The sequence below is a fragment of the Felis catus genome, chromosome A2 (genome assembly GCF_018350175.1).
Source record: "Felis catus isolate Fca126 chromosome A2, F.catus_Fca126_mat1.0, whole genome shotgun sequence".
In the NCBI taxonomy this organism is placed as follows: Eukaryota; Metazoa; Chordata; class Mammalia; order Carnivora; family Felidae; genus Felis; species Felis catus.
The window spans coordinates 1,689,991-1,713,677 of NC_058369.1; the positions used below are offsets into that span (position 1 = coordinate 1,689,991).

Genomic DNA, 23,687 nt, shown 5'->3' on the forward strand with positions numbered 1-23,687 from the left:
GTCCTGTCTAGAGTGTGACATTCGCGGCTTTCTTCTGATTTAAAAGGAAACTGAAGTAACCTGTGGGCTTCAGGGATAGGCGGAGCTGCAGACCAGGTGGGACAAGGAACCTGAGTGGCTGAGGGTGTGGGGCAGGGATTGAGGATGTTCCGAGGTTCAGGGGGGCCCCTCTGTACCCCAACCGAAGAGCAGGACCCGAGACTGGGTAAATGGGTCTCTCTCAAGCAGCCAGCAAGGCCAAGGCCCAGACACGTCACTGCAACCAGAGAAGCCAAGCCTGCCTGTAAGCACAGAGACGCCTTCTCCGGCGGAGGCCTCTGGGGCTTGGAGTCCGGCGTCTGGGTGAACCGTGGAGCCTCCGCAGCAACCAGCCCCACGGATAGCCTGACCTTGGCTTCCGGCCCTGGGTGCAGGGAGGGAATAAAGGTCTGTTGTTATAGTCTCCGGGGTGGGGTACTTTGTTCCAGCCACCCGAGGACACTCACAGACACCCCTGGGTGTTGGCATGGTCTGATTCTGACAAGGGGGCCAGAATTTGGGCCACGGTGACCCCCAGCCACTTGCTTCCTGACGCCAAGGCTGAGGACTGAATAGAAACTACAAAGCAGGGTTGGCACGTTTCTCCTGCAAAGTGGCTGGCAGTCGAGTCACGTCACAGCCGCTCACTCGGCCCCTGCCGCAGGAAGGCAGCCGTGGGCGATGTGAAAATGAACGGGTGTGGCCGTGAGCCAATAAAACTTTATTTACAAAACACGCTGCGCGGGCCACACTTTGCAACCCTGGTCTGGAGGTTCCACGACCCAGTTACGTGTTGACCGTAATCACTTCTGGGGCGCGTTTCCCTAAAACACGATTGGCCTTTGCGATCGGCAGGTGTATCTGTCCTTTGGTTTCTTCTCTTTTATCTCATTCACGTGTTGTCTGTGGCAGGTTTCACGCTGCATCGGCCACTGGGGTAGTTGTGACAGAGACTGGCCCACACAGGTGGAAACAGTCAATACCTGGCCCTTTCAGGAAAGGTCTGCCTACCCACCTCCGATGGAGTCCGTCAAGCTCCAGCAGAAGGGGCAGGCGGCTCAAAAGGAGAGAAAAATGGCACTCTCCTCGGAAGTACTGGATGTGGGTGGGCTGGGATGGTCTGCACTACGTGACGGGGAAGTTCCCCGGACACGTCTGCGGGATGCTGTTCAGATGTGCAGGAGTGAAGGAAGGGTGTTCTCAGCTTGCAAGGACTTGGGAGATGAGCATTTACAAAGCCTTTCTGGAAAATGTCCTTCACGATGCAATCCAGGCATCCGAAGACGCATTTACCACACAGACACACACACATACTGTGTGTGCACACGTGCATACATAGACATATACTTACATACACACAATTACACACTACACATAATTATATATACACATGTACACATAGTGCATGCATATGTGCACGCTAACATGTACATACTTACACACACAGACACAACTCATCAATGGGAGAACCCACGGTATGAAAGGCCTAGTGGAATCCAGGAAACAGAATGAAGTCTGTCTAAGTGGGGGGGTAATAATGGCTCGTGATTGTCCTAATTCTTGAAGGAGAAGTACAGGAAACGATGTATGATCTGTAGTTGTACTAGACCCCTGCTGACATCTGGGGTGTCCCGGGTGCTGTGGGAGCTGCACGGCCTCCCTGGCCATCGCCACCCCCGTGTGACGGCGTCCCACACACCTGGGGGCAGATCATCCCCCGTTGGGAACGGGGCACTTGGAGCAGTGTCTGAGGGGGTCATGCAGAAACTGAGTGGGCCTCAGGTCGGGACAGATGCGTCCCTTCAGAGCCACACGTGGGCGGCCCACGTGTGCCTGGAGCTCGCACAGTGGGTTTCCTGGCACCTGTCAGAACGCAGGGGCAGCAAAGGACCTGGACCCATGGAGAGAGACGGCCCCTGAGACAAGCCTCGGCGGCACATGGAATGTACTAGAAGGTTTTCTAGGAATAAATGACACCCTGACCCCAGTAGGAAAACGGCCGAGGCAGGGAACAAACAATTTGCGCACAAAAGAAACCCAAACACGTAGAGATGTTCAGCTTTAACACACATCAGGGAAGTGGTTCACGGCTGATGCCTGTCTGGCCCTCAGACCGCTGAGGATCTAAGACCACCGCACCTGCGTGGGCCTCCCTCGTGGGGGCCTCTCCTGCACCGGGAGCCGAGGGCCATGTGGCCAGCCGTCGGAAGGAAACCTGGAGCTGGTCGGAGCCGGCTCGGACCTGCCACGGACACTTGGTTAGAGCCCATTTCGTCCACAGCACAGGACAACCACCTTGATGGCCTGGGGTCCGCCAAGTAGAAGGGTGGGCCGGGGGCGTGCCATCAACTTCCTGCTCCCACGGCCCCCAGACTCCCTGGATCCGCGGGGGGCTTCCCTGGTCCAGGGGACATCCCGACCAGAGCCCTCTTTCCTGCTCAGCTGCCGGGCGTGTGTGGGGTCCGGGGCGTGCGGGCCTCGGGCCCCGTATCTCCCTGGCAGGGGCTGTCCCTCCATGCAGGAGGAGCTCTGGGTGAGCCCCCCGGTGGGGGACCCTGACACAGGACCCCAGACCAGGGCCTCCTCCAGCAGCCACGTCTTCTCACAGTCCTGGAGGGCGGACTCCAGGTCAAGCCCTCTCTGGATTCCTTCTCTGGCCCGGGGAGGTCGGGCTGCTCTGGGGCCGTTGGGGTCAAAGACTGCCCTTGCCCCCTGCGCTGTCTCTGCTCCTTTGTCCTACGTCAGCTGACACGACTTACGGGTGTGTTTCTGGACTCTGTCTGTCCGTCGCCCAAATCCATGGCTGCAGCTAAGTCCTCCGCCTTGGCGCTCTCGGACAGCGCCCCCGCCTGGGCCTTCCGCCCTCCACCACCCTCACTCCCCCCGAGGCTCCAGGCAGGCCCCCCTCGCTCGTGCCCACGGCCCCCTGTCTTCTCTCCTCCGTGTGTCTGTGTCCGAACTGACCTCTTCTTACAAGAACCAGTCTCTGGGTTTGGGTTCTCCCTCATCTCCAGCCTCAAGTTACATCTGCAAAGACCCTATATTCAAACAGTCACAATCTGAGGTTCCTGGGGGACGGGAGGTTTTCGAGGACACCATTCAACCCGTTACACGCTCTGCGCCTGTCGTTTGTGGGGAGGGTGAGCGATGCCCCCGGATGATCCCTGGGGGCCCCCGTCTGTGCTCCGGGGTCAGACGGCGGATGTGGGGGAGCCCCTTATGGGCCCACCTGCTACAGCTTTGCTGCCTGCTCCCTGGAAGCTTCTGGTAAGAGAAGGCCCTTCCGGTGGGTGCCCTGAGCTCACGGAACGGGTGGGAAGACGCCCCCCACGTGACCCTTGCTTCCTTCCTGCCCACCCTCCATGGGTGATGCAGCAGCAAAGTCCAGAGAGCGGGTGTCCCCCAGTGTCCCTGCCGCTCAGCACGGCCTCTTGAATACCTCCAGTGCTGGGGAGCTCAGTCCCTTCCTGAACAACCGCTTAAGCCCTCGCAACGCACTGGCGGGGACGGAGGCCAAGCCTTGACGCACGCTGCCGGCGGGGGTTCCGAAACAGCTTTACTGAGATAAAGCCCACACACCTTACACCTCACCTGTCTGAAGTGCACGGTCCAGTATTTCCATGACCCCACAAAGAAACCTCGTACCCTCAGCCGTCAGCGCCTCCCCTCCCCTCCTCCCCCAGGCCCTGGGGACCCCTGATCCACTTTCTGGTCATTTCTGCAGGCAGCGCTCTAAGCCGGCACCACTCCTGTCCGTCACTCAGTCTGGCAACAAATACAGAAGCTACTCTGTCCGACACGATCCTGCGAGACTACAACGCAGCTGTGTGGAGCAAGGGGGACCCCCGCGGTCGGGGTGACGGTTCCCGGAAGGGCACAGGTGCTCACAGGGGACGGGCCTCCTGGGTTTAATGGACACCTTTCCCATCACAGCTCTCGGCAGCTGGTTCCCACCGGGTTTCTGCACAGATGGCGGAGGCCAGGCTAATCGGAGGGAAACAACACTGGGAAGACACAGCCCCTCCCCTCCCCTCTGTGTGTCCTTGGAGAACCATCCACACGTGACACGGATGCCCCCCTCCCGGGGTTCTGTGTCTGGAGACGCTGGAGAGCAGGGCACGGGAGTGGCAGACCGCGGTGGCAGAGGCCAGCGCTGAAGGGGCCACGGCTTGAGCTCTGCGCCCCAGGAGAGGGGACGCTTCCTTTGCACCCCTGAGCCTGGAGCCCAGCCAGCAGCCGCCGCCTGTGCTGGGTGGAGTCTGGGCAAAACCCACCGCCCTCTCCCATCGCCTGCACCCGTACCCGCCCTGCCACCCTGCCTGAAGCCAGTCAGCACGGGGCGGTGGACTTTTCTCGGTGCACGCTGAGCTGCAGCGTGGGTGAGACTTTTTCTCCCAGAAAGCCCACTTTTTTGATTTAATTTAAAACTGTTAAATTCTGGTAAAATGCACGTAACACAAAATTCACCATCGTAACCACGTTCGGTGCACGGCTCAGTGGCACCGGGCACACTTCACACCGTTGTGCAGCCGCCCCCGCCATCTGCCTCCAGAACCTTCCATCTCCCCAAACCTAGACTCCGTCCCCATGAAGCATGACTCCCCGCCCCCTGCCATCTACTCTGTCTCCGCGGATGGGACTCCTCTAGGGGGTCATGCGGGACGCGTCCTTCTGTGCCCGGCTCCTGTCACTGCGCAGTGTCCTCCGGTCTGTCCACACGGTGGCAGGCGGCAGGACGCCCTGACTTTCCGAGTCTGGACGACACTCCAGCGTGTGGACGGACGCGCTGTGTTTACGCTTCATCTGTCGACAGACGTACTTTGCAGCTACCGTGAACCTGCTGTGAACGCGGGTGTACAGGTGTCCCCTCGAGGGCCTGCTTTCCGTTCTTGTGGGTGTAACCCTGCAAATGAGGTTGCTGGATCCTACCCGCTTGAGGAAGACCCGTGCTCCCAGCAGGCTGTCCTCCGCAGCCGCCCCGTCCCCCGTTCCCGCCAGCCGTGCACGACGCCTTCGGCTTCTCGGTGCCACACCTGCTCTGAGCCACACTCTAAGCCGAAGCGTGGTGTCCTCATCTGTTAGATGGGCTCACGGCTCCCCCAAAGGCCTGAGGCCCCCCCGAAAGACGGCGTGTGTCGGGCTTTGCTTTGCTCCCGGGGGAAAGGTCGTCCCTGGGCTGTTGGGAGCCAGGGAAGAGGTCCTGGTTTTATTTCATCGTGTGTGTGTGGGGGTGGGTGTGTATCTGGGCCCTCCTTGAGGACGGATCTAGAAAGCCGCCGGGAGATGAGCAAACCAGGACAGCCCTGCGCACACGCACGCACACTCAGGCACGCGGATGCGTGTCCCCAGAGCAGGGGCCGCGCCAGGCGGCCCCGGGTGACGTGCAGGCACGTAGCCCGGGCCGGCCGGGCGGCCAACAGTAAAACGGACGTGCCTGGCCAGTTCCAGCTGCGCGCTCCGTGCAGCCTGCGTGTGGGGTGCTGGGAGTCTGCAGGGGCCGCGGGTCGCTCCTTCCTGCAGGGCAGCGGTGGCTCCCGGACCCGTGCAAGCCTGGCGGGGCGAGGCCGCCGGCTCGGGAGGGACACAGGCCAGAAGCGGCTGCTGCCAGTCGTCACGCACCTGGAACACGGGGGCCTGGCGACGCGTCTGTTCCGAGCTCATGCACTCCAGTCACCTGGGCCCCGGGGTGTGCAACACTCTGTGTCCTCGGGCACGCAGGCGGGGCCCTGGCCGGCGGGTGTCACCACATACGTGGTGGCTTCCAACACCACCCATTTAGTGTGTCAGTTCTGGTGGCCAGGAGGGGGGACACAGCCGGGCGGGGTCCCCCCTAGTGCCGGCCGGGGCTGCTTTCTCGCCAGAAACCCCACAGAGGACGGCCTGTCTCTGCTGCCTCCGCCGGCTGGCACAATCTGCCTCCCCGTGACTGCAGGAGGGGGGTCCCTGCCTTCTCGCTGGCTGTTGGCTGGGGTCATGCTCCGCACCCAGAGACCGTCCCGGGGCCCTGGCCACGGCCCCTCCAGGATGCCCTCATAATGTGTCAGCTTTCCCGGTCACGGCCAGCAAGGGAGACCGTGACTGAGAGGCTGCTAGTGACCTAAGAGTCTTACGTGACCGAACCTGCTTACGGCGACGTCGGTCTCTTTTACCACGCTCCCCTGGGTGGAAGCGATCTTGCCCACACGGAGCGAGGGGAGATTGCGCAGGCATGGTGCCCGAGGGGAGGGTGCCGGTCACGGAATAAGGTGTGCAGAGTGCCTGAGACCATCTCCCGGGGCCCTGGGGAGGGAGGTGCCCGAGGTGCTGGGCTCCGAGAGGGGAGACACCCGCCGGGTGGTCCCTCAACTGGGAGGCAGCCTGGGCTGCTATGTGCATTATGGGTACGTATGACTTACGTGAGGCGTGCGCACAGATTGCGTTTACGTACACGTAAGTCAGATATTATATACACTACGCACTTACTTTATGAATAAACCTATGAAGCAAAGCAGACGTTTCCTACAGGAGGTGTCACACAGAGGGGAGTTTCAGTGGTGAGGCTCCGAGATGTCCCAGAACATGCTGGAGCCGGGCCGGGCCCTCGGAGAAGTGCCGTGGAGCCCGAGCACGGGGGTGGGGGGAGCCCCCCACGCCCCTGTACTTGCCCCACACTTGACTTCATAAAGCTGTGTGTGGTTTTTTCTATTTGAATCTCTTCCGGACTCTTCCTTCAATTCTCTATGAAACGAGGCAGCATACGAACAATTTAACACGTGACCGCTCTGGGGCGCGTGCGACAAGCTACTGGTCTCGCGGGGCTGAGAGGGCTGGCACGTCTCCCCGGGGCTCGGCTCCTAGAGGGGACCCTCAGGCCCCGTGACTGTGGAACCCAGAGGGCCGGGCAGAGAGGCGCCTGCTCACTGTCCCTACAGACACCTCGGCACTGCTGACGTCAGGCCGGCTCATTTTCTGGGGCGTCCTGGGCCCTGCCTGCTCGATGCCAGCAGCCCCCCCCCCAGCGTCATCCGGCCCCAATGTCATCAGTGTCAGGTGCAGAGACATCATGGTGCAGGGTTTCCAAGTCACAAGCCCGGGAAGGGGTGGAGCGGGGCTGGAACCCGTGCCTCCTGCTTCCCAGGTTGAGGGGTGCGGACCCCAGCCTGCGCCCTGTGCATGGAAAACAACCAGCCCTGGCCACGTGCCAGCGTCACTTGTGTGCTTGGGGCCAGGAAACGGCTGGAGGGACGGTTTAGGGGAAAACATCCTGAGAATGCAAACCACCAGCCCCCGCCCTGGCCCTCATCCGCCCACCACGGCCTACTCTGGAGGGACCCCTGATCCTGGGGTCCTGCTCCTGCCTGGACGGGTCTGGGTACAGAGGCCTGGGTGGTGGCCGCCCAGATGCATGTGACACGCTGTGTGGCTCGGGGTTGTTCTGAAACGTCACAGAGTTAACGAGAGAAAAGGAGGCCCCTCCCAGCGGCACTGGCCACCATCCCCGGCCGCGGGTCACCCTGTCCTGCACAGCAGCTGACGGGGCGGTCCCCTGGAGTGCTGATCAGTGACTCACCAGGGACCCCAGGCTGGCCATTGAGCTGGTTGAACCAGCTGACTGGCAGGAGGGGGCACTGCGGGGCTCAGGGCCTCTGAGACCTGAGCACACCAGCTGGGAGAGCCCGGGAGCATTTAGGGCAACAAGGTGGGGAGACAGGGAGTTCTGCCTCTGGGCACCCCCTCAGGGACACCGGAGGAGGGGACACCCATCCGAGGAGCTTAGCAGAACAAGGCGGGCGGTCGGCAAAGATGCTCTCTAGGCGTGGAACAAGCGAACAACAGGGGTGCGAATCCCTGCCCTCGGTAACTGGATGAGCCCCTCGGTGCCACCGTGACCAGACACGTGTCCAGTGGCTTAAACCCACAGCATGCTGTTCTTTACCGTTCTGGAGGTCAGAAATCCAGAACGGGCCTCCCGGGGCTAACACCCGGGCGTGGGCAGGGCCGGTTCCCCCCGGGGCCCCAGGGAGCCCCGTGTCCCCCTTTTCCGGCTGCCAGAGGCGCCGCATCCTGGGCCCGTGGCCCCTCCTCATCCTCACGGCCAGCGGCGCGGGGTCCGCCCGGCTCTCTGCCTCCCTCTCGTGAGGACCTCGTGAGGACGCCGGGCCCCCAGAGCACCCAGGGTCGCCCCCGCCTCAGGGGCCTTGACAAGGTCCCGTCTGCTGCGTGAGGGAACAGGTTCACAGGTCCTGGGGCCAGAACGGGACCGTCTTTGGGGACCATTATTCTGCTGGCCACGCATACTGCTCCAAGAAGGATTTTTTAAAATGACACCATCATCAAGATGTTACAGCCCCTGGTGGGACCTGTGCCCAGGCTTTGGGAACTCCTCATCTCTTGGATCCCTCACCCTGCCCCAAGCCCACCCACCGGCCTGCTCACAGCTGCCAGGCTGCCTTTTTTTCCAACTCAGTTCAGCCACGGCCTCCTCCAGGAAGCCTTCCTGGCCTTGCTCTTCTCTGGGCAGGCTGCCTCAGCGTCACTCCCTCCTTGGCCACCCCGCTAGGCTGCCCTGGGGCTTTGCAAAGTTTGCAGCCCAGTGTCCGCCCCCAGCAGATGCTGAGTAAACGAGGAGCCACGAAACGAGTGGGGTGACGGGGCTGAATCCCCTCCCCACCCTCTGGTCCTGCATCCATGACCCCTCGGGCCCCTCGTCACGTGGAGGGACAAGGCAGAACACACGCCTGAGCGTCTTGGGGCTCACCTGTCTTCTCGCCCCTTTGGCCCCTATCTGGCCACATGGAAGGCCCGGCTTAGGCCGTGTGGACAGCCTCAGTGGCCCCCACAGCCGGTGCCGGCTTGGGCAATTCCTGCCTGACAAGCCGTTAATCTGTGATTTGACCCCAACCCCGACAGAGGTTTTCTTAAGGATATAAAGTCCTCGATAATGAGACAAGAGGAGAAACAACAAAAGGGGTCTCAGGGGCAGAGTGGACTGGGTGCCAGGCATCAATGTCCTCACTTGCAAATCGCCCAGGACGGCTGGGGAGCGGTCTCTGAGCTCCCCAGCCACAGGAGGCAAAAGCACCCGCTGCTGTTGGGTGGGGGCGGGGGGCTGCCCCACTCACCCCCGAGTTCCCCAAATGCAGTGGCAGAGGCACACTGGTGCTCAGACTCCCGGGCGGCACATGTGGCTTTGTGCCCCACCCTGTGGGGACGAGGCTTCCTGCTCCGTATTGAGGGGGACACCTGCCTTTGAGGGTGCAGACCCTGAGACATGCCCCTCCCACCCCCAAGTGCCTGGGCAGGTCCCACTCACTCCTCATCACTCATCAGATGCTGGGTCAGGGTGAAGCACGATTTGGTACAGGACGCGGCTCTGCCCGTGGCTGGCACGGCTGGGGGGGGTAAAATACTGAGCTTTTTACAAGGCGTCGTGTGGCCGTTAGGCAGCTTGTGCTGGGGAACGGTGGGTGTTTGGGAGGGAGTGGGACGGCGTCTGTGGGAGCAGTTTGTGGAGGGCCCTGTAGGTGGCCTGTGCCCTGCCGGGTGCCTGATGTTGGTTCTGTGACTCCCTCCTTAACACAGGACAGCAGCATCCTCCCAGGAGACCTGTCCACTGCCTCCTGTGGGGATTAGAACTTTGGTCTACGGGATTCCTAGTTTACCACCACAAGGTGAAAAGGCAAAATGAGAAATGCTTTGCCACAGGAACAAGAGACAAAATATTGAGGTCCTTAATATGTAAAGTTCTCAGGCAAATCAATAAGACATCAACAAACCAACTTAATGAATGTGAGATCCTGAAATAGTGTGGATGATAGAAAAAGCTCACTGGTGGTATAATTTGTGAAATTTGCACCAGTTCTAGGCTTTGGTCAGTAGTATTGCAGGAAGGTTGACTTCTGAGTTCTGATAAGTGTTTGGTGGTTACGGAAGATGCTAACCAAGAGAAAGCTGGATGAAGGGTATATGGGAATTCTCTGTACTGTCTCTGTACCTCCTTTGTTAGCTGCAAAGTCTCTCAAAATTTTAAAAATGTCCTGTTAACAACAGACGTAAGCAACCTACAAAAAGCATCATAAATGGCCACAGATTAAAAATGTTCCACTCTCTCGTAGTCCAAACATTGTAGATGACTCAGGAGATGTTCCTTTTAGCCTCTGATCCAAAGAGACCAACAAGCCATGGCACCCGGACACGATGAGGGGTCCTGGAGGGGGCACGTCTGGGAGAGTGATGGGGCAAGTGATGGAACTTGGACGCAGACCTTGGACTGGATGAGACGGTGTTGATGTGACATTTCCCGATTCTGCTGTTTCCCGATTTTCTGGTTATGTAAGAGAATGTCCTCGTTCTCAGTAAATACCCAGCACAAGATGTGGGGGCTAGGGGACGGGTATCTCCAAGTTAATCTCAAACAGCTCAGAAAGATCAATATGCAAACACCTATAACCACGTATACGCAGAACCGTATGGGTACAGAGGCCACGTAACTGTGTCCGTGGCAAACATTGCTCTATGCATACGTATGTATGCAACCTGTGCGTGTGCAACATAACACGTGCACACGCACGCACACCCACATGGCATGCACGCACAATACATGGGCGCAAGCTTACATGTGTGCAGACACGTGCACACGCATGAGCACGTGTGTTTGTGTGCACACACGTGTGTATGCACAGAGAGGAAGAGAGAGAAGAGGCCAGCGGGGCAGGCAGAAGGGCTAGCACCCCAGCGGCACACGGAGGGGGTGTGGGTTCCTCATACTGTTCTTGTAGCTTCTCGGTAAGGTTGAAACTACAGCAAAAACAAGCCAGTCTGGAAGGGACTCCAGCAGCTGTCTCCGGGTGAACTTCCCTAATTTAAACAAATTTTTCTTCTTTTATAAAGTTTCTTTATTTTTGAAAGAGAGAGATAGTGCTAGCAGGGGAGGGGCAGAGAGAGAGGGAGACACAGACTCCGAAGCGGGCTCCAGGCTCCGAGCCGTCAGCACAGAGCCCGACGCGGGGCTCGAACTCACGAACCGCGGGATCATGACCTGAGCCGAAGTCGGACACTCAACTGACCGAGCCACCCAGGCACCCCTAGGTGTTCCTTTTATAAGTAGGAAGTAAGAGCTATTTTTAAAAGGCCTGGCCTTTTGGCACCTTTACAGACTGCAAACCGGGGGCTGGCCAGCGTCCAGAGGGCTTGGGGACGGCACCGGACCTGGCCAGAGCTCAGCCCGAGCTCGGCCGGGCCCCTTATTGGTACAAGTGCTGGGGCTGCTGGCATTTCCCACCTTCTAGAGCGACTTTCCTGGTCTCTGATGAGTCTCCCATTTGCTCAGCAGGCCTGTAAATTCAGAGCGAGGGCTGCACACGGGAGCCACCTGGGGTGACACAATGCCAGAGAACTCGGGCCCCTGTGAGCCCAGAAGAGGCCGAGAGACAGGGAACAGCGGGAAGGGGATGAGCCGGCCCGGGGACACATCCCAGTCCCAACGGCCACCTGCCAGGGGGCCTTGGTCTCTGAGACTCAATTTCCTCAGATGCGAGAAGGAGACTGAAGTAACATGCCGCTCTGGGAACTCAGAATAAATACTGTGTTTGGATCCAACAGAACATGACCTCAACGTCATCTCGGCTTTGGCACCAAGGTCAACAACACTGACCCCCAAAACGATGTCACGAGAAGGGCACTTCAGTCTGGGTTCTTCCTCCCAGAAACCCATCACCGGGAAAACCCCAGCAGGGAGACTTTCTGCAAAATTCCTGGCCGGTCCTCCCCCAAACTGTCCATGTCACAAAGCAAGGAAAAGTCTGAGAACCTGTCACAACCAACAGGGGCCTGAGGAAACGTGATGGCCAAATGGGACAGGAAGTGGCAGTAACGGCAGAGCTGGTGACATCGGGATAAGCTGCGGAGGCCGATGTGCCAATGTGGGGTTTCTTGGCTATGACAAGGCACCGTAGTCACGTCCGAGATCGACGGGAGGGGAGGCTGCCCGGTGGTGGAGGGCGCTCTCTGAGCTGTCTTTGCCACCGGCCTGAAAATCTAAGACCATCCAAGAGGAAAAGGTTTACTTAGAAGATAAACCAGGGCTCGCAAAGTGCTTCCGGAAGGTTCCGCTTAGCTCCCCCAGCACCGTCCGCTTCCTGTGGGCGAACCAGGTCTGAAAGCCGGAGCGCGTTCGGTGAGCCGTTCTTGGCGGGCGAGTCACGGCTGTGCCACGTGCCCCCGGCTGCGGGACGCCCCCGAGGGGGAGGACACTGCCTCTCCGCACAGGGCTGTTCCCTCTTGGAGCTGACAGCTAGGTCATCTTTTGGGTAAAAATGTCTCGTGTGCCCAAGATGCTCCCCTGATGGTGTCAGGATCCTCTGTGGGTTGAATCGTGCTCCCCAAAAAGATATGTTCAAGTCCTAACCCCCCCACACCTGTGATGTGACCTCACGTGGAAACAGGGTCATTGCAGATGCAATCAAGTTAACAAGAGGCCGTTCTGAAGTAGGGTGGCCCTAATCCAAGATGATGGCGTCCTCACTAGAAGAGACGAATCTGGACACAGAGACACACAGCAGAGGCCGCGGGAGCACGGGGACCGAGGTTAGAGTGGCGCTGTCACTAGCCAAGGGCCAGACCCTCTGCTGGAGCCTCGGGAGGGAGCCCGGCCCAGCCCCGCCTCGATCTCAGACGGCTGGCCTGTGGAGCCACGGGAGAATAGGTCCGTGCTGTTTTAGGCTGCCCGTGGGTGGTGACTCTGCCACGGTGGCCCCAGGATGCTGACACGGCAGGTGCGAGCTTTGCCTCACGCGGTCCTTTCTGTCACGGTTGGGCGAGGCTTTCTGATTCCATCCTTGCTCCCGCGGCTGTCAGCTCTCCTCTCCAGGGGACCGTCCCCGCTGTGCCACGGGGAGGACACTGAGTCCAGAAGGTGGGACATTCCACAAGGCTCTCGGGCTCTAGACAAGTAACAGACAAGAACTGGGCCGAGGAGAGGAGTGTGTGCAGCACGGGATCCTGCCGGGCCCTGGGCCGGGAGCAAGCAGCAGCAGCCAGCTCTGGGAGCACACCCGCGGGCCACTGGGGGTCCCGGTGCCGCGTCAGCGTGCCGCACTGCCCCTGTTCTCGCGCGGGAGATGTTTAGCCCGCAGACCACTTGCAAATGGAAGCGTGTGCAGAGAGGTAAGTGGATCGGCGGCAGGCAGGGTGACGGGGAAAGAGGGTGTGTCTATAGGTGGATATAGATTCAGACACAGATGACCGACAGGTGACAGTTCGGGGCGGGGGGTGATGGATAGGACAGTCGAAGCCACACGCATCTGTGTGCACACGCACGCACACACGTGGCCCCTCCCGAGATCGCCAAGAACACTCCTGAATCCCAGTTCTCCGAGACATTCCACCCAAGCCTCCTTCCCGAGTCCCCCTGGGCCATCCTGTGAGCCCCACTTCCCGTCACCCCGCTCGCCAGGTGCTGTCCTCCACTCATCCCCGTTCTCCAGAGGGGCTCCCACCTGGAGCCTCCAAACGTGGGGCCGGGGCGTTCTCTGGGTGCATCCCAGGCACCATGGGGGCTGAGCAGCCGTCCTTCGCCCCACCGTCAATGCCAGGACTCCCCATGTCCCCACCACAGATGTCCCCAGGTGTGGCCCAGTGTCCCCTGGGGGCTAGGTGACGGCCAGTCCTCACCCCACCGAGAGGGTCGCTGTCAGGAGGAAACACATCATGGGAGGGGTGCCTCTGGGCTCTCTGCCCGGGCTCTGGGCTCCGAGGGAAGCGAGGTCATAGAGACTTGGAGTCGGGGACGGGCAGGCTGCTGACACAATCCGGCTGGCTGGTCTCAGGGGAGCTGTTTGCTGCATTTTCCTCCCTGAGAGCTCAGAGGTGCAGATCCCACCCCCCAGATAAGGACGGGGACTCTTGCTGCAGAGTCACGTGGGAGGGAAGCTGGTCACATCTCGCCCCTCCTCCCAGTGACCCCACCTTCCACAGCCTCGAACCTTACAGCTGACCCCAGGCCAGCAGCCACCCCCAACGGCCCCCTCGCCTCCTTCTGCAACTCTGCTCACCGAGTGAGGAAGAAACGTCCAGGCAACAGCCCCCATCTTTGAATACTGGCACGGGGCCAGGACGGGGTTCCCCCCCCCCGCCCGCCACCCCCAGCAGTGAAGGGGGCAGAGGCGGAGGGCAGGAGGCAGCTGGCGTGATCCTGAGGTGGGTGTCATCGGGGAAATGAAACGAGTAGACGTGTCGGGGACAGCCAGACACGTTTGTGTCACAGGGGAAGCTATTTGCAAATGTGAGCAGGGAAGGCAGCGAGGACGGGGAGGGGCTGGCCCGGAACCAGGAACTCAGTGCGAACGGTGGGCAGCTGTTCCAGCAGGAGGCGGACGGACAGGTGCCCGGACGGTGCGTACGTACACGGAAGATACAGAGGGGAGACACGAGACAGAGCAGCGACAAGCAGTCACAGACCCGGGCGCACGCGTGCCCGACCAGAGCACCTGGAGGCAGTGACACCCGAAGGCGATGAGCACGCGGGGAACGGGGAACGGGGCCCGTGCCCAGACAAGGGCGCCGAGGGTCTCCGTGAGATTTACTTCACTTCACGTGGCGGCCCCTAAAGCCACGTCCACAGCTGGAGAGCGAGACATCCGCGCCTCTCTGACATCTGCGTAAGGGTCCCCAACACGTGCCCGCGATCGTGAGCTTACGGAAGCAGTGGGTCTCGCTGCCTGCTCACCAGCGTTTGGCAGAAGGGGAGACTCAGGCGCCTGTCACCAGAGCGCTCATGCCGGGACCAGACAAGGCCGGCCGCTACCGGTTCAGCTCAGGACTCCCCCGGATGAGTGGACTCCAGGGCAGGCCGCCGCTCTCGACGACACTGGACGTGGTGGCACATGAAGGCTTCTGGCAATTCTCAGGCACGTCTTCCGGCAGGTCCCGGCAGCCTCTGGCCTTCATGCGGCCGCGTCCTCCACATCTTCCTCCTCTCACGGCGCAGCACCTGTATCCTTCTGACCCTACCCCGCTCCAACCCGTTTTCCCTTAAACAAGGCGTCCAGGGGCGCCTGGGTGGCTCAGTCAGTTAAGTGTCCGACTCAGTTTCAGCTCAGGTCATGATCTCACGGTGCACGAGTTTGAGCCCCGAATCAGGCTTTCTGCTGTCAGCATGCAGCCTGCGTGGGATTCTCTCTCTCCCTCTCAATCTGCCCTTCCCTCGCGTGTGCTCTCTCTCTCGCTCTCTGGCTCTCTCTCTCTCTCTCTCAAGATATACAAACTTGTAAGCAAGAGATTGTCCACAGGGAGGATTTCCCCACCACGGGTCGGTGATTCTCAACTGGGGGCAATTCCTTCCTCCCCCCAGCGGACACTAAGTGATGTCTGGGGACGTCTGTGGTTGCCATGACTTGGGGGCTCCTGGCATTGAGGGGTGAGGGTCTGGGACGCTGCTCAGCCCTACCCCCAGCCCCCAGGAGGCCCCCGGAGAGAATGGCCTGGCTCCGTATCAGCAGTGCAGAGGTGGGGTGGGGGGGCACCCTGCCTTAAGCCTCAAGTAGCAACAGCCAGGACGTCTGGGCTGGGAGGCTCAGAGTGGAGCCAAGGCGTCCGCCCGGAGAGGGAGGTCCGGCCACGCCCTGCTTCGGGGAACCAGGATTCGGGTCCTCACAAGCCTTTGCTTTCCTGCACGCCGACGCAAGAGACCACAGAGGTCAGGGACGGCCAGTCACCTGGTGAAAGGACGCTGGCAGGGCCTCATCCACGACACATCAGCAGTGCTCCGGCACGCACGGGGTCTCGGGAATAGGCCCGCCCCTCCCCGCGAAGCTCACAGGCCTGGGGAGAAGCGTGTGATCCCGCAAACCGGAATCAGAAACCTCGTTTCGCCAGTGCAAGAAGTCACCAATGCATGAACGGGGGTCCTGATTTCGCTAGGGGAGGGTCAGGAGGCTCTTAAAAGGAGAAGGGTGTTTAGTGGGAGGGACGCATTGACCCACGAGCCCACCCACATTCTCACTTTCGGGACTCGCATTGCTTAGTGGGGGTGGCGGATGGCTCTTTAGGCCTCCAGCTATGAAGCAGTCTCCCGCCTGCTGGGAAGTGACTGGAAACAGTGCAGGGTCATCGGCCTGAGGCTCTCCAGTTCTGCAGGGGCCAGAGAAAGGAGGGACGGGGCTCTGCCCCTCGCGTCCACAGCACCCTGTGCCTGGCCCAGGGCCCACCCCGCAGTCTGCTCAGACAAGACATCACAGGATGGCCAGACTCTTCCGTTCAGCTCTCTGACGTCCTTCTTGCTTTTAAGTTCTAGCTTTTAAAAAAAAAAAAAATTTAGAGGCGTCTGAGGGGCTCAGTCGGTTGAGCGTCCGACTTCGGCTCAGAGTCTGTGAGTTCGAGTCCCGTGTCAGGCTCTGTGCGGACAGCTCGGAGCCTGGGGCCTGCTTCGGGTTCTGTGTCTCCCTGTCTCTGCCCCTCGTCCGCACACACACACTCTCTCTCTCAAAAGTAAACAAACGTTAAATTTTATTTCTACTTTCGGAATCACTACGTATTCCCAAGCATGACTGCAGGAAAACGTATAGTGCAACTCTGCCCTAGCTCCCCCCAACGGCCGCGCCTTGCACACGGCTGACGTCACCACCGGACAAACGCTCCATTTGTTACGACCAGGAAACTGACAATGATGTGATCCACAGAGCTTGTTCGGGCGACCCCGGTTTCACACACGCACAATTCGCGTGCACACCAGTGTGTGTCTTTCTGGGCACCGGGAGCAGGGGCGCAGGCTCGCGTACGGTCAGGACCCCCTCCCGCCGCCCAGGCAGCGCCCCTCCTCCTCACCCCCACCCTCCTGGCCACCCTGACCACCCGTCTGTGGTCCTCGGCCAGCAGCACCTTCAGGGGATCCCACCCACGAAGCCCACGGTTGGTCTGACACCCGCGTCGGCACGAAGGACGAAGTCCACGCAGTCCCGTCTCCAGACGCAGAGGAAGCCTTGACCAATCTCGACGCTCCTCTGTCGTAGAAACACTCACCGAACACAACAGAGGGAACTTCCTCAACCTGATCGGGGTGGGGGGCCTCCACGAAAGCCACACTCATGCCCGCACCCACGACGAGAGCCCGACGCTCAGCGTCACGCCGGACGTCCCGAGCGGGAGGCTAGGCAAGGAGGTGAAACAGAAGGCGCCCAGACGGGACAGGAAGCTGGAGAACCACGTGCGCACAGCACCGTCCGCACGGGCACGGCGCTGACAGGCTGCCCGGAGACCAAGCAGGTGTCTGGAGCCGCCCGCCTTTTCCTGGGCTTGGCACGGGGAGTGGGAGGGGCCGGCGGGTGGCTGAGCTGAACGGCCACCCATCCCGATCAGTTAGAAGGGCGTCAGACTTATAAGCCACAGGGAGACAGTCCCAGGCGGGCTCTCTGCACAGCGACAGGGAGCGAACAGACCTCATAAAACACGTCGTGAGTTGTTGTCTTTCGCTGGGCTTTTTGTTGTTGTTGTTTTTTAAGTCAGTAGCTGCCCCCGGGCCCAGCAGGGCGGTCAAAGGGCCTGTTCCTCCACCGGGAGCAGGGTGAGGACAGACGGCAGCTGGACGCCAGCCCTGTGGGAATGTTGTCCGGTCCGGGGCTGTTCTCCTCCACCCTGCTCTGACCTTCGCTCCAGACTGTCTGCTGACGTACCCGTCCTCGGGTTCGTGGGAACCCATCGTGGGAACCCCAACCTCAGGGTCTGAGCCCTGCGTCCCGGGAGCCCGGCAGCCCCTGGGCCCTGTGCACACGGCTATACAGCGTTTGTCACTGAAAACGTCACCACACACACGCTGCAGTGCGGACGGACCCTGAAAATAGGCCGGGTGTCCGTCCACCCGTCCCGTCTGTCTGCGTCCGTCTGTCCGCCCTTCCGTCCACCCACCCCTCCAGACACAGACGCCACAGAATCGGGAGAAGTGCAAGCAGAGCCTGGGGCTTACGAGCCACGGTTCGATACTATTCTTATCCTTTTTAAATGTCAATACCGACTTTACGTTTTCAAAATTGAACGCAATGATAAGCACATCGCTCCTTGGATTCCTGATGCTCCCGGTAGCCTAGCAACCCTCGTCTCTCCGAGGACACGGGAACAGCCTGGTGCGGCATGCCCGACGCACACACAAGGGCTCTGCGCGCAGACAGCTTGTGGGAACCGCTGATGCAGAAGTTGCAAAGAATCCGTCCTCCTAGCCATTTCCTACCGATCTGTGAGGAACCCCCTACGTGCCCATGCTGCGTGCCAGCATGCCTCCCCGCCTCCACTCTGCCCTGCTTTCTTTCCTGGGGGCTGGAGGCATCATCGCCTACGCCCCAGGCTGTGAGCAATGGTCCCTGATCGGCAAAAGGCTCTTCTGACGGCTTGTTGGCTCAAAGCAGAAGCCAGCGAGGCCGTGTGCCGTGTTCGCTTGGTGCCGTCTCTTCAGTCCCTCTGTCAGTTATTGGTTAGAACAAAATAAGTCTTAGTTTTTATAATCATTTTTGGGCTCGACAGAAAAACCGTGAGGATTGTACATCTCCACACCTCGTTTCTCCTGTTGCTAACTTCTGGCGTGAGTACATTTGTCCCGTGAGCGAGCCAACACTGACACGTTATTACTAACTGGATTAGATTTCCTTAATATTTCCCCCACGTCCTTTTCTCCCATAGGACCCCACACAGGACTCCACTCCGCATGCACGTGTGGCGACGGTTAGTTTTATGTGTCCACCAGGGTGGCCAGGGCGTGCCCGGTGCGTGGTGTGGGGGTGAGGGTGCCCTCTGAGCCCGAGGCCCGAGCATCGCGGGCTGCCCTCCCCCGTGAGGATGCGCTCTCCGCCTGGCCGTCCAGCTGGGACATCGGCCCTGCTCTGCATTTCGGACCTGAGCTCAGTCGAGGGCTCGCTCCGCCAGCCCCGCTGGGTCTCCAGCTGGCCGACTGCAGCTCCTGGACCTTCTCTGCCTCCCTGGCCACACGGGCCGGTTCCTTATAGAAATCCTCTTTCTCTCTATATCGTATTGGTTCTGTTTCTCTGGAAAACCCAGATAACACAGTCCCGCAGGGCTGAGACAGTTTCCCAGATTTTCCTGGTTTTGCACGGCCTGGGCAGCTTTGAGGAGGACTGGCCAGGGATTTTGTGGGAAGTCGCTCAAGTAGGGTTTGTCCGATGCTTTTCTCACATTATTGGATCGGAGTGATCGACTCGGAGGAGGAAAACCAGAAAAAAAGTGTCCTCTGGTACATGAAGAGTACAAACGTCTTGGACGTGACACCGAAAGGACGAGAATCAACAAATAAATTGGACTTCATTAAAATGAAAAGCTTGTGCGTCAGAGGACGTTCTCAGTGCGGCGAGAGGCAACCCACGGAACGAAAGAAATTATCTGCAAATCGTACAAGCAGTAAGGATTAATATGCAGAATATATGAAGAACGCCAACTCTTTTTTTTAAAGGTTTTACTTTTAAGTAATCTCTACACCCAGTGTGCCCGAACTCACTACCCCAAGATCAAGAGTCACGTGCTGCACCGACTGAGCCACCCGGGCGCCCCAAGTGTCTGACTCTTGATCTCAGCTCAGGTCATGATCTCGTGGTTCGTGGGATCGAGCCCCCCATCAGGCTCTGTGCTGACAGCGTGGAGCATGCTTGGGACATGCTCCCCCTCTCTCTGCCCCTCACCCGCTCGTGCACATGCGTGCTCTCTAAATAAATAAACAAACATTAAAAAAAAAAAAAGCAAAAACCTGACTGAAAATGAGTACCCGAACAGACATTTCTCCAAAGAAGACCTACAGACGGCCAGGAAGCACAGGGAAGGATGGTCAACATTACTGGCCATTAACCATTAGAGAATTAAGTCAAAGCCACAGTCAGATAGCACCTCACACCCCGTAGGATGGTTATGATAAAAACAAACAAGCAGCAATAGAAATAACCGGGTTGGTGACGACGTGGAGAGACCGGAACCTCGTGCCCGGCTGGTGGGAACAGAAAACGGTGCAGCCGCCGTGGAAAAACACTGTGAAGCTTCCTCAAGAAGATTAAATATAAAATTACCATAGGATCCAGAAATTCCACTTCTGGGTATAAGCCTAAAAGGTCGGAAAGCGGGGACTTGAACATACACTTGCACACCCGTGGTTGCACACCAGCAGCATCGTCCACGATGGCCACAGCTGGGAAACCACTGAGTGTCCACTGACAAGTGAAGCGTGAACACAGTGTGGTCCGTCCACACGCTGGAATGTGACCCAGCCTCAGGAAGGAAGGACGTCCTGCCACCTGCCATCACGTGGACGGACCCGGAGGTCACGGTGCGCAGTGACAGGAGCCAGACACAGAAGGACATGTCCCGCGTGACCCCACGCACAGGGAGTCCCCAGAGGAGTCCCGTCCGCTGAGTCAGAGAGTGGGTGGTGGGAGCTGGGGGGTTGGGGAGTCCGTGCTTCATGGGGACAGAGTCTCGGTTTGGGGAGATGGAAAGTTCTGGAGACGGGTGGTGGGGCTGGTTACACAACAGCGTGAGTGTGCCTGATGCTGAGCTGTGTGCTTGGCGGTGGCTGAGATGGCAAATGTTATGTTACAGTAAGAAGAAGCTACATGTCCTGTTTACAAGGCCAGGACTTGCTTAGGGTTTCCTCCTCAGAGAAAGGGAGACTTAGGCGGAAACCTACCTGGCTGTGCAGAGGCATGGGGACACCCCTGGGTCTGCCTCCGGCTGGGCCTGCGGGGCTCCTCCGAGGCCTGGTAGCCATAGCCCTGTTCTCACCCTAAGTGGCTTAGAACCCAGAGCGAAGAAGTCAACATAAAACGTGGCCCCACACTTCCGGGGAACCCAGCAGAAGCCAAGCCTCTGGGAAGGAACACGCTCTCAGCCCAGGCCGCCCAGGGCCAGCAGGTGAAGTTCAGGATGATGTGTGTGCCATGCACTGGGTATCGTGACACACCCACCCCTGCACGGGGCTGCGTGTCTGGGAAAAGTCTGCGAGCAAGTCTCCGGGGTGAAATGGCAGCAGTGAGGACAGTGGGAAGACCGGCACACACCCTCGCTGGGCCTTCTACTTAGCTTTTCCGTGAATTCCCCCAATTTAACGCACACGACAGCTCTGGGCAGTAGGTGGGTCTTTCTCCACGGCACAAACACGCCCGGCATTCCTTTGTGTAAACGAGGGAGCTGAGACGCAGAAGAGCCAGGAGACCAGCCCAAGGCTCGTGCTAACAACGTGCGGCCAGCGGTCAGCGTGAGCCTGGATGGGCCGTCGTCCACCCCGCACGCACTCTCCGTGCGGGTCCAGTCACGTCCCCGGTGGACACCGTCTCTCTCCTCTTTCGCGTCAGGTGCAGCTGCACAGCCAGCCAGCATCCCCGCGCCCTGAACCCTTCGCGGGTCCCCGGGAAGGAAGATCTTTTCCTCTCGGCTTTTTGATTGCGGGACTTCACTTTCCCCCCGATAGCGAGCAGCCTCCAGATGTGTAAACTGAGTTCTTACGAGGGCCACGTGAACTGGGGGCATCCCGACGCACGATGGGCCTTCACCCCGGGGCCGGCTTCACGCTCTCTGACGAGCGCCCGGAGAAAGGAAGTCTGGAAGGGTTCATGAGAAAGAGAAGCAAGGCGGAGAATGCACGGCCCCACACCGAGTCAGTATCACTTCTGCCTTAACTTCCTTGAAGCCGAAGGGGAAGAAATTAGAAGCTGAACGAAAAGGTCACCTCCCTTCAAGCTGGAAAGACGTCTAGTTTCTAGAAGCGCCTCCAAAAATGGGAAGCCGGGTTTCCAGCGTAGTTTCCACTGGGTGCCGGTGAGGAAGGGGCTCGCAGGGAGGGGGGCGGCCGCTGGCTGGGCGAGCAGTGGGGCGGAGCGTGCCTCCCGGGCTCGGTCCTGCTGCACAAACACCACGTGGGGCTCTGCTGGACGGCCGCCGGCCTGCCTGCTGTCCCGGGCTGACCCCGGGGAGCACTGCGCTCTCCCTCACTGACCTGGGGAATGTCTGTCCTCGTGAACGTTCGTGCTGAGATCTGAGGTTTCGATTTCACCAAAACAAATACCGTGCTGGTCCACCCCTTCCGTGATTAATCCAAATAAACCAGGCTGGTTCCTGACAGCATCTCAAGGGTTTCCAGTGGACAAAAGCAGGGCCCCGCCAGCCCCCAGAATGCAGAAGCGGGGAGCTGAGCGGATGGCCCCCGAGGCAACCGCCTCCCTGGGGTCCCCGAGGTTGGGGGAGGTTGCGGAAGTTGGGGGGGTTGCGGCATCTATCTAAGGCTGTGAAGTAATCATTTAAACTGGGTGAGGCCTACGGCACGTCACAGTTAGAAGGCAACATGCAAATCTCGCTATGAAGGGTCTGTCACCAAGGGAGGGAGCTCCTGGGGGCCCCAAACAACAAGAAGCTCCCTGCCCGAAGGATCTGGGAGGCACGGACCCCCAGGGTTGGGTGGAGGTAAGGCCTGGTGGGGTAGGAACTTTCTAGAATGCGCTTTTCCCCTGGGCACTGTGGACATTCGGTGCCAGTTCACTCCCTGTGGGGCGGAGTGGCATCCCTGGCCCCACATCCTCGATGCCAAGAGCACCCCCGGTTGTGACAACCACAGATGTCCCCAGACACGGCCCCGTGTCGCCTGGGTGAGACGAACTCCTGACGCCTGAGCAAACAACTGTCCTTTGTTTCATCCCAAGGAGCAAACACTGCATCTCCTGGAACGGCCCCAGGCAGGTCGGAGGCGCCTGCCACGAAGTCCAGCTAGCACTCCATTGAGCAGTAACACCGTACCCTATTTCTCCGTGTTCCCCTTGACAAAGGTCCACGTGCAGCCTCCAGAGGAAAACGTAGGCAAACACCAGAGGGACAGGAGCGAGGAGGGCGCTGAGCTGAACACAGCACCTGCTCCCTGGGGTTCCAGGCCCCCCCAGGCCGGCGCCCTCTGAGCCTTCGGGTTGGGCTCACCCCTTAAGGGGTGTTCCTGATGCATTTAGGACTGGATCCGATTTGCAGAAACTCAGGTGGCTGCCCCGGGGGGCAGCCCATCGTGTCCTGGGGGAGCTGAGAGGAGTCCCATGGGTAACATGTGTGTCACAGAAACAGCGATCGGGAGCTGGGTTAAAAATAGAACATGAGACAAGTTTCGTACACGGAGCGGGTCTGACTCCCACCCACAATTCTGGGACTGCAGGGCCAGGGTCGGCGCCCAGAGCCGACGGGCAGTGGGGAGCACAGGTCCCCTCTCCGGCCCGGCTCCAGATGCCCTCGAGGTGAAGGCCTTGCAGGGTGTGAGAGCTATTCCGGCTCTTACTACTCGTAACAACATGGCCCTGCACGCCAGCCATCTGCTTCCGTGTGCGGGTGAAGACAGAGCAGACCGTCCCAACACTGGGTGGAGGGCCAGCCGGCGGCATTGGATTCATCGAGCGACCGTCCCCCCACCACGGCAGAAGGGTCTGCCTTACCTAATTTAAAAAGAAACTTTGTTAATGTTTATTTATTTTTGAAAGAGAGAGAGACAGACAGACAAGCGGGGGAGGAGCAGAGAGCGAGGGAGACCGAATCCGAAACAGGCTCCAGGTTCCCCCAACACGGGGCTCGAACTCACGAACCGTGAGATCCTGACCTGAGCCGAAGTCAGATGCTTAACCCACCGAGCCACCCAGGCGCCCTTAATTTTAATCTTTTAAAGGACGTTAACTAGAGGAGTGCTC

At 59.6% G+C, this 23,687-nt stretch overlaps 1 protein-coding gene and 1 long non-coding RNA gene across 2 annotated transcripts in view; one reads left to right on the plus strand and one right to left on the minus strand.

The window, feature by feature from the left end:
- GNG7 (G protein subunit gamma 7) overlaps positions 1–23,687 on the minus strand; it is a 119,407-nt gene that overhangs the window by 37,984 nt on the left and 57,736 nt on the right. The window lies entirely within an intron of this gene.
- Positions 21,174–23,121, plus strand: LOC109493597. The gene is made up of 2 exons (XR_002147870.3): positions 21,174–21,792; positions 22,671–23,121. It is a non-coding gene; the product is annotated as an uncharacterized LOC109493597 (long non-coding RNA).